The following is an 11,629-nucleotide window of genomic DNA, read 5'->3' as shown; positions in this document are numbered from 1 at the left end:
ATAATAGCAAACAGCTATATAAACAGCTACTGTAAAACAACATTCAACCTCCACTATGTAAATCATGGCAGTGAACTCACACTATTGATTAAAGGCAGTAAGAACACCTCAGCCACCTCAGCACCCAGAGAGGGGGGTAGGTACCTTAATCAAGGGCACCACAACTGTAAGATTTTTTTTTCAGTCCAAGCTAAAAGAATTCTAAACCATTCTGAAAAACGTTTTTGTGATGCAACCATTGGATGACACAAATAACAGCACAACAATGCAATAAACATTGCCAAGTGATTACAAACTGTGTTAAGATATTGAAACTAATTAAAACAATATTAAACATTACTACATTTTAATGTTTAAGAATATTTAATAGTGTAATATTGTGATCAAATTTAAATTTTACAGCACAAGAAAACAAGCTTGGATCTGTGTGTTTTTGTGTGTCTATGAGGTAAGATATCAAGCAGAAGTATATCTCCTGTAGTGTGCTTCTTCTGTAATTTGGCACGGTACAGAATGTTCCATTTTGTATTGTTTTGATTTCAAGGTTGTCCGATGACTAAGTTGCAGCTCATCGCTTATTTATTTATTTATATATTTATTTATGTAACCCAGCTTTATAACCTGCCGAGCCTGCTGTGATCATGAGCACAGAACACAGACAAATAACACCACAAGCTCACACATCTAACATGCTTTAAGATCATCACACAAAACCTGAGAAAACATGACAAATGTTAATCTTACAGCCCTCACACACAACTATACACAACTTTATCACGAGAGAAGTGTAGACCAGTGTGTGATAGTTTGGTCTTTGGAATTCAAGGACCTTGAATCTCATTTCTCTGTTGTACCCTTACCCCTTGCTTTCGAGTTAACCCTTCTACTTGAAACTAAGTTACAAGAGGAGGAGGTAAAATCCTCCCCCTAAGAATTGAAACAACACTTTATTCACCCAGTACAGATATAGTTAGCTACCTAACTGCTGGTTAACTGGTCAACTTTAGGGCACTGTTTGTCTTCAGAAAGGGGGCAGGTGGTTTAAGCAATTAATTATTATTGTCCATGTCTTAATTCTTCTGTGATGGGGAGCTGAAACTAGCTTTTGTTAGATTTTATTGTAATTTTTGTTCCATCTTAAATGCAGCAGCCTTTGCCTTCTGTTGCACCATTTAAGTCGGAAAGGAAAAGATAAGCAGCTACTGAGATAAACTCTTAGCAATTTTTGTATGCTTGTTATGAACAAAATGGTGACTATCATAATTCTTAACAATGAAAATGATCAAATTTGTGGTTTTCTTTGTTCGCTTGTGCCGCCATCTTGCAAGTACTTCTCATAACCCTCTGTTTGAAGTGTGCCCTTAAAAAAAAATCTGTGTTTGAAGGGTCACATAGTCCTAACACCCCCCCCCCCCCCCCCCCCCCCTCCAGCCTAACAAGAATCAGGACGCCCTTCCCCAGGCATCCAAAAATAAAGTGCGGTACTCCCTCTATAACATAGAGTATTTAATTGAAAATGGTCCACCTTTCATTAGCTGTACAAAACACTACACAAAACCCATCTAACAATCACAAATTCACAAATTCATCTATGGCATAGAGTGGGTCTACAGCCTCATCCCATTACTCACACTTGTACCTTAGCACCCCTGATTTTGAAGTGCAAAGCTGCAGGATGTTAATTTTTTTCATTTTCTCTAGCAAGGGTGCACACAAGTGCCTCCAATGCGTACTTCATGTGCCCCTCTCATAAGATCAGATTGCACCTCTGTGAAGGCAAATAAGCATGTTACACTGTGATCCTGTGAAGATCATTACATAAACCAAGTGAAAATGGAGAAAAAAGAAAATGTGTGAGTGAAACCTATTATTTTGTCTTTATCAGGATGCAAATGATTCTGAGGGTCATATACTCAATAAAAATGAAGTTGGGAGAACTTTAACTTTTGAACCCCTTATCAGGCCTACAAATGTAGATGATACAAAATCTTTTTTTTTTTCTACAGTAAAAAAAGTTATTTACATTCTGAAAACCTCAAGGGCTTTAAAGCCTCTTACAGGAGTCTTGAAGAAGCTGTCTGTCCACTCTCTACTCCACTTAATAATTTAAGATCAGTAACAGAAATTAACCCTAATAAGAGAAAAACTAGAAAATCATAATGAAACTAAGGTTTGGAATTTAAATATTTTTATTAATGATATTTTGAGAGTTGCAGATTCACTTTGCAATTTTAAATATTTTCTATTACAATTAAAATGAGTATTTTCAGTTGTGTTTTTTTTACCAAAACTTTACCAAAATTATGTAATAATAGAAAATAAAAAATCCTTTAAAATATAGGCGCGTAATATCATGCAGAAAATTTACTAAAATGTCCACCTGTTAAGCGGTTTATCATTGTCACACCTTAGCCCATGTCTCTCTTATGTTTTTCCTTGTTTTTCTATTCTCTGTTTTCCTGTTTTGTTTTCCCACCCCTTTGTGCTCCACTAGCACATGGCCCTGTGTTTTTGTCCTGTCTCTGGCCTAGACCCACCCTGTCATTATAGTCCCCTCTTGTCTTGTTTGTTACCCCGCCCCCTTGTTACCGTAGCCAGGTGTTCCTCACCCTTTTCGTGTATATAAGCCTGTTTGTTTCAGCGTTTCTTGTGAGTCTTTTGTTGTTGTTTTTTGTATCCACAGCATTTTTGTGTGATTTGTGTGCTTTGTTAGTTTTGTGTGCTTTAAGTCTGGTCTGTATGTTTATGTTTTCTCAGTTTTATATATCTTTTACATTACATTACATTACATTACATTACATTTGGCACACACTTTTGTCCAAAGCGACTTACAATAGTCAAGTACAATAAGAGGAGGACAAAGGGGAATAATAGGATAGAGGAGTGAAGGAGAGGAAGAAGGAAATGAGGTTAGAAGTAGTTAGTGTGTTAGAGGTGTTAAGAGAGTAAGTGCTCTTTGAAGAGCTCTGTCTTCAGGAGTTTCTTAAAGATAGCGAGAGATTCTCCTGATCTGGTAGTGGAAGGTAGTTTGTTCCACCATTGGGGAACTCTGTATGAGAACAGTCTGGATTGCTTTGTGTGAATGTTTGGCAAAGCGAGGCGATGTTCATTGGAGGAGCGCAGCGGCCGGGAGGTAGCGTAAGCCTTCAGGAGTGAGTGCAGGTAGGAAGGAGCCTGTTCTGTCATCACCTTGTAGGCGATTGTAAGAGCTTTGAATTTGATGCGAGCATCAACTGGTAGCCAATGGAGCTCAATGAGCAGCGGGGTGACATGTGCCCGTTTTGGCTGGTTGAAGACCAGACGTGCTGCTGCGTTCTGGATCATCTGGAGTGGTTTTACTACACAGGCCGGGAGGCCAGTTAGCAGGGCATTGCAGTAGTCGAGGCGTGAGATGACGACCGCTTGCACCAGGAGTTGGGTGGCCTGTTGCGTCAGGAACGGTCTAATTTTTCGGATGTTATAGAGCGCAAAGCGGCAGGACCGAGCAACTGAGGCCACATGGTGCGTGAAGGAGAGTTGGTCATCAACCATAACACCCAGGTTCCTAGCAACCTTTGTCGGTGAGAGAGAGAGAGAGTCGATACTTATAGAGAATTTGTGTTGAAAAGATGGTTTTGCTGGTATAACCAGAAGTTCAGTCTTTGAGAGATTTAATTGAAGGTGATGCTCCCTCATCCATGAGGATATGTCAGAGAGACACTGCGATATCCATGCAGAGATTGAGTGATCTTCAGGTGAGAACGACAGGTATAGCTGGGTGTCATCAGCAAAGCAATGGTAGGAAAATCCGTGGGAGCGGATAACCTGACCAAGAGAGGTGGTGTATATGGAGAAGAGAAGGGGTCCCAGTACCGAACCTTGGGGAACCCCAGTGGATAAGGAGCGGGCTGAGGACAGCTGTCCTTGCCACGACACCTTGAACGAGCGCCCAGTGAGGTACGATCTGAACCATGACAGCACATTATCTGCGATCCCCATGTTTGAGAGTATAGTTAGGAGGAAGTCATGGTTGACTGTGTCAAATGCGGCCGAGAGGTCCAGCAGAATGAGCACTGAGGACTGACCTGCAGCTCTGGCAGTTTTCAACGCTTCAGTCACAGACAACAGAGCCGTCTCGGTAGAATGTCCTTTTTTGAACCCAGATTGGTTCTGGTCCAGAAGGTCATTCTGGGAGAGGAAGCCAGAGACCTGATTTAAAACTGCTCTTTCTAGTGTTTTAGAGAGAAAGGGTAGCAGTGAGACCGGTCTGTAGTTGTCAACCTGGGCGGGGTTGAGAGAAGGCTTTTTAAGCAGTGGTGTCACATGTGCTTGTTTGAAAGCAGTGGGGAATACACCAGAAGTTAAAGAGGCATTGATCGTGTGAGTGATAGCCGGAATGATTGCAGGTGCGATAGTTTGCAGTAGGTTTGAAGGAATTGGGTCAAGCGGACACGTAGTAGGACGGCTACGTGTTAGGAGAGCCAGTGTCTCGTTCTCAGTGAGAGGAGTGAACGAGGAGAAAGCAACGCCTTCGGTGGAGGGACACCGGGCAGTAGAGGATGTAGTAGGACTGCTACATTGTGCATCAGTAAACTGGTTGCTGATGGCCGCCACTTTGCCAGTAAAGAATGAGGCAAGTGTTTCAGCCGTAAGGCTTGTAGCCGGAGGAGGAGGCGGAGGGTGGAGTAGTGATTTAAATGTAGCAAATAGTTTCCGGGAGTCTGTGAGAGAGCAGAATTTATTGTGATAAAATTCAGCTTTAGCAGTAGTGAGGTTGGCTGAGAAAGAAGCCAGGAGCAGTTGGTAATTTTTTAGGTCTGCTTGTTTTTGGGTTTTTTGCCATTTTCTTTCGGCAGCTCTGAGTTTGGAACGTAGTTCCCTGAGTGTGTCATTTTTAAGCCATGGCTGCGGTTTGTTTGAGCTAATGGCTCGAGATGTAAGAGGACAGAAGTTGTCCAAACAGGAGCTTAGTGTGGAGCAGAGAGTGTCAGTGGCATCATTTACATTGAGTGATGAAAATGAGCCTGGTGGAGGCATATTGTCAGTCACCAGCGAGGAGTACTGGTCTGCTGAGAGATCTCGAAGATTTCGGCGGAACGAGACCATAGTAGGAGTAGCTGTGGGTTTATTTGAAATATGAACATTGAGTTTCATAAAGTAGTGATCTGAGACGTGCAAAGGAGTGACAGTTAGAGAGTCGGTGTCACAGTTACGAGTGAAGATCAGGTCTAGTTGTTTGCCAGCTTTATGTGTTGGAGGGCTGGGGACCTGCTCCAGTTCGAAAGACTGCATGAGGGATAGGAAGTCTGTGAAGCTGGTACTGTCATGGTGGATGTTCATATCCCCTAGAATGAGCATGGGACAATCTTGCTCAGGGATAGAAGACAGTAGCATGTCAAGTTCATGTGTGAATTCGCCCATTTGTCCAGGAGGACGGTAGAGAACAATAATGGCAAGTTTTGCTGGAGTATTAACCAGTGTGGCATGATACTCAAATGTATTGAATGTGTTTGCCGGTAATAGTGGAGTATGTTTTAAGCCATTAGCGATTAATAGGCCCGTTCCACCTCCTCGTCCAGAGAGATGAGAAGTGTGGGAGAAGGAATAATAATTGGAAAGAGCCGCCGGAGTAGCAGTATTTTCAGGTTTGATCCAAGTTTCAGTCAGTGCCAGCAGTTGTAATGACTGATGATTCGCATAAGAGGCGATAAAGTCTGCTTTATTAACAGCCGACTGGCAGTTCCATAGCCCAACAGAGAATGAGGTAGTAGTGGGCGTGGTTTGTTTTAGTGGACGCAGGTTAGTATGATCCTGGCGCCTGTTTGTGTTTTTACGCCTTCTGTGCGTGCCGGAAATAACTGAGATGTGTTGGGAGCACATTTTAGGAGGCAGTAGGACGGGCTGCCTTGTCAGTGTCCTTGCTCGGTGGACTCGCGCAGGTAGACTCGCAGGTCTTTACCCGCGTTGGTCTTCACACGAGAGGGTCCCAACAGCTGACGCCTTCGGCTGACGCCTCGGCGAGTGTGAGTGATGTAATAGGATTCTAGATTGCGCACAGCTGCGGGCGATATAGGAAATCAGCGCCACCAGACTGTCTTTTAAAGCCGTGAGTAACGCCCCCGAGGTCCGCAAACAGAGAGAGTGTGAAAGAGGGGGTTTGCCACGCCCCGCTCAAGTGAGAATCGCCCAACCTTGTCCGAAAAAAGCGCGCTGAAAAGCGCGTTTGCTGTTGCTGCTACAGCGTATCTGAAGTGAAAGTAAAGTAAAAAAGTAAAAAGAGCAGTCTGGTGTAGCTTGAAGTTCCTGCTAGCCCTGCTAGTGTGCCCTTGTCTTATATCTAGTCTTGTTATGTTTTGTATTCTTGGTCTAGCTTTCTTAGTTTGATTTGATTTGTCTGATTGTCATAGTCCAGTTTTCTTAAGTCTATTTGATTCATGTTTTTGCATCATTCCTACCTGTGTTTGCATTCTTTTTTGCTTTTGTTCATCTAGTTTAGATTTATTAAAGTTACCTACATTTAAATCTGCCTCCGTCTGCACCAGTCATAGTGATGTTGCTGTTTTAATAGCCTTCACTTGAACTTATTTTCTACCAGAGACTACCTAAACTTTTTTAACGACTGCACTGTAAACATATCAGCAACTGTTAAATCCAGCAAACTTTAAGCTATTAGTTATTTAAGCAGCAGGGTTATTTACAGGTTAAGAAATATGGAGTAAAGTGTCCAATTTCTGCTCTAAACGCTTTGAGCGCTCAAACTCATTTTACCTGCAAACTTCGACAACTTTCTAAACCTGCATATCCAGAAGGAGCTTAGGGCTTGGGGTGAGAATTAGGACAGGGCCTCTCCCTCCTCCTTTCGCTCTCTATGTGCTGGGAAAGAGGGTGGGAAGCAAGTTTTTTTCTTTCTCTACTCATGCAGCAGCGTGGGTGGAGGCCATTATTTATTCACAGCTCTTTTTATGATTCCTATTATGCCTGCAGTCCGCTGTTCAGAGTTGTGTGTGTGTGTGTGTGTGTGTGTGTGTGTGTGTGTGTGTGTGTGTGTGTGTGTGTGAGGCATGCGCCGGATCTGGACAATGAAATATTCATTCATTCTTCTTCTCCGACCTGTAGAGACTGAGGTATTACACACACACACACACACACACACACACACAAAATAATCATGAATATTATATATGTGTAAGCATTATCACTGAAGTAAACAGCACTTGCGGGCACTTGCATATCAATGCAGTGTGTGCAAACTGCAAATACAAACTTTTTCACATTAGTATTCAGCAGAGGCCGGCTGAACAAACATGTCTTAATGAACGGGACATTAATTGCTTAACTGACAGCAGCAGGGATACATTTTTAAAAAGGTGTTCCACCCATTGCATCAACTGAACTTTAACTTATTCATGTAACTGGTGCTTGATGTTTATTTAAAGGAAGACTTCATTTAATAAAAATCTAATGAGCTTGACTGATCACTGAACCCCAGGACTAGACTGGAAATAAATTCAGCCCAGGACTTTCTTTCAAGACCAGCCCAGCCCCATCATAGCCATTACCCAGTTTCCCTCCAACAACTCCAAGTAACAAGCAACTAAATAAATAACTTACAATAGGTGATTTCTGTACGCTTTTTACAACAGATGTTTTTACAAATCAGCTTTACAGAGAAATGGGTCCAAGCCTCTTATGAGCAGCACCACAGTCATGCCAACAGTGGCGAGGAAAACCTTACAAGGAATCTAAGAAATTCATCCCCTCTGGTCCACCTGAACAGTACAAACATATAACAGAACAAAAACAACAGTACAGAGAGGCAATGTGGAGCTGAGTTTGAAAGAGTCTGAATAGGTGATGGGCACATGCTCAGTATTAAGGTTAAAGAGATAATGGAGAGCTATAGCTAATGGAGGAACAGGTAATTAGAATAAATTAATTAACAGTACTCATTTCTCTACTAATTATTATTTGACATTATTTAGTTATGTTACGGGCCAATTTGCCACGTTTTAAAGTTTGAAAATCTAGGAAAAATAGTTAAAAGTATTTTTTTCAGTATAAAACTTCTTCTGCTTGCCTTAATTAGTGTAATCAACCTATAATATTAAAATGGTTCATTTCACATATTTGAAACCACCCCCTGCAACAACAAATTAAAAGAAATTGCAATGTTATGTTTCAATATTATGTAAAACTATTGTTTTATATATTGGTATTTCAAAAGTAATAAAATTAAATAAAAAAAGTTTGAACATGTATTTTTTATTGCAAAAACGAGTCAATTATCATAATTGAACTATTACCTGTTAGAGGTGAGGAACACCATTACACTATATATTGATAGAATAAATAGTAATGGAGTTAGTAAAAAATATTCACACTGCTTGTTAGGATTTTTTGGGGTTTCAGACATCTTTTGGATTATTAAAAATAAACTGGTTCAAAATGACCCTGGAACACCATTGCTGTTCCTGAAAAATGAACATAATAGAAGGGTTAATCATTACACTTTTGTTAGCTAATGTCTGAATTTGTTATTTACAACATTCTTAAGCATGAACATGTTGTAATGTTTAATAATGGCTTAACTAGTGACAATTAAACATTTATTCAAAAATTAACTTTACACAATTTAACCATGTTTATTGCTGTCATAAGTACTGTTATATGTGACCCTTAGACCCTTAAAGTGTTGCTAAATTTTGATCCCAACTCTTACAACCCAATTCAGTCTAGTTTACCACTGAAATTATCAGAATAGCCAGATACCGTATTACAAATAAAGTAACTTTTCTTCACTTTAGAATCAGAATGAGATCGTCTTCAAAGCTTCTTCTCGGAGTTGGCAGAAAGAATAAACCTTTAATCAGTATTGTGTGCACTGAAATATGTGTTTTATGAGCGTGGTCTATGCATCTTAACAGACAGACACTTATGAGGCCTGTTTTAACCCTTTGAACCCTAGGCTGTTTTGGTGTGTTTTTTTCTCAGTTTTTGTCAGTTCCTCTTTCAGGTCTTATAAAACAGTAATTATATCAGACAGACACATGCCATGAGCTCTTGTACTACAGAAGACATACGGCTGCTCTAAAATGTAATCATTTAAATTGTAAAAGGTAGCAGAATTGTTATATTTTCGTAGAGCTGGCCATGTTTTGGTCAAAATGTTAGCAAGCGCTAATTTTTTTTTTTACTTATTATTATTATTATTATTATTATTTTTTTTTTTTTTTTACTTACAAGGAACTTACAAGGAGATCTTAGTTTTTAGGTGTTTTTCCCCGTGGATTTCTTACAGATGTTTTATCACACTGGGATGAAACTATATTAAGCTATTTTTAGAAAGAGTAAGTTCTGCACTTTCTAACCATACATGGTTTGTGCCTGAAGGCATTCCTGAGTAATTAAGCTGAGAACACAAGGTGTGATTTTGGGTGTAAAATCTATCCGTAGGGTTCTAAGGGTTAAGATTAGAGCAGGTTAATCTAACAAGTTGGGACCAGTCATCACTGGTACATGTATACCTACTCTCTAGGGTCCTGACCATACCTGTCAAGTTTTGGACTTAAAAATAAGGGAAATTTTCCGTCACCTGCTTCGAGTCGCCCACCAACCCAACCGAGGTTCAGAATCCCTTACATTTTAAGACAGGTTTACAATAAATCTAAAATAACCACCTGGGAACATTTTACAAACTACAATTAGATTATCAGAATCTTTTCTCTCTCTCCAGATCAACCATCTCTTCTGCCCCTTCTAAATATTAAATTACACCACAATACTCTTAAACTAGCCCTGAACTAATAAAATAAATACAGTTTCGTTCATTATAGCTTACAGTAGGCCTGCAAACCTAAATTAATAAACACAGTTTGAAAATGAAATAGTTATTGGCTGATCAGGGCAGGTAGAACATCTAATTGTAAAGTTAAGCTAACTGAGTCACAAGCTGTATTTTCTTAAGCACACAGTCGGTTTGATCTGTCTGTTTCAGAAACAGCGTCATCATAGTTTACATGTTTAGCTCCGTTACCTCGCTGTATATCCAGATATGCTTTACCGTCAGCTGCTCCGACTAGCTCTCACAGCGAGGGGGGCGGGGCTTTCCTACATTGCGCTCCGCGAAACCAGGAACCTGATTGGCTGTTTCACCTGAAAGGCGGGACTTTCTCCTTGAACCGGCACTACCATTGGTTAAGAGACACCAGTGCCCTGTCGCCTCAATAGTAAAGTTTTTTTTTTTTTTTTAATATAATACGGGAAATTTACGGGAAAATACTAATACGGGAGGACGGCGGGAAAGAGGAGTAAAATACGGTAGTTTCCCGGCCAAAATGGGAGACTTGACAGGTATGGTCCTGACCACTGAATAATGTTTAAAAGGAGGACAATGATGTATGCAGAGAAGCAGATGGAATACAGTCTTCAATTACAGATTTACAAAGTGCTCCTACAGAAACAAGGATAGGGTGATGACTGAACAGTGCAAGGTGGAAAAAATATAAAGAAATAGTTTAAAGGTTCAAAATAGTTTAAATTTAAGTTTTATTTTCAATACTGCATATGTACAGGACATACAGAGGACTGAAATGGTGTTGCTCTATGACCCAAAGTTAAAAATATTCATTAAATGATAGATAAACTAAATACAATTACACAAAGTTAAATTGAACATCAAATGAACTGTCCAATGAAAGTCAAGTTTCTCCATTTATGGCTAAATTAGTTTACTACATTTACTAGTTTACAGTCCCTTACACCGTGCCAAATTTTCTTGATAAACAAACTCAAATCAAATCAAATTCATTGCTATAGCACTTTTTACAACTGATGTTGTCACAAAGCAGCTTTACAGAAATGTGAACACAGGACAGAGCTTTTTTTTTTTATTTTATACATCCACATAAGTCTTATATATTCATGAGTATAGCAGCGCCACTAAAGGAAGCAGTTAGAGTTCATGTAAGCTTGGATGTAATCACTAGTGGAGAGTAAGATGGATGATGAGCAGCTGATCTGTGGTGGGTGATCAGTCTGGGGGAATGAGATCCTGACCTAAAGTAAACTCTTTTTTACACTGCCTTCCATTTCAAATTTAGAAAGTTTTTTCTCTCTCCTGTAAAGTTGCTGTTTTGGAGATGTTGGTTTTTCATTAAAAAGCAAAGATATATGAATGTGGTAAGCACTAAATGTGCAGTAGACAAATGTTAGACATGCAATACAGCAAGGGGCCTGATACAGACATACATAAGGCAATAAGGCATTTAAAACATGGTAAAAACATGTATGTAACATGTGCACTAGCAGAATAAGAAAGTAGGATAAAGTATAAAGCTTGGAGGCTGATTAAATGAATGAGCATACCAGTTATTAAAAATTCTATATTGATGGGGGGATTAAATTGGGAATAAAGGGAACCAGTAAAAAACAGCACCAGTATAAACAGTAGTGGATAAAGCGAAACTGATGAGATGAAAGACTATAAAAGCTATAGATACAGAACTGAAAGCTAGCATTGTCTGAGCCAAGTGTAAAAATAGCACAGCAATAAGGCACCGTATGTGCAATTACAACTGTGAAAATTAGAAGGACCATTATGCAGATGTCATTGAAGTCAGCTTTATGGAAAAAAAACAGCAACCCTATAGCT

This window comes from Astyanax mexicanus, chromosome 1, assembly GCF_023375975.1.
Source record: "Astyanax mexicanus isolate ESR-SI-001 chromosome 1, AstMex3_surface, whole genome shotgun sequence".
Lineage (NCBI taxonomy): Eukaryota > Metazoa > Chordata > Actinopteri > Characiformes > Acestrorhamphidae > Astyanax > Astyanax mexicanus.
Note: the sequence above shows the minus strand (reverse complement) of the source record.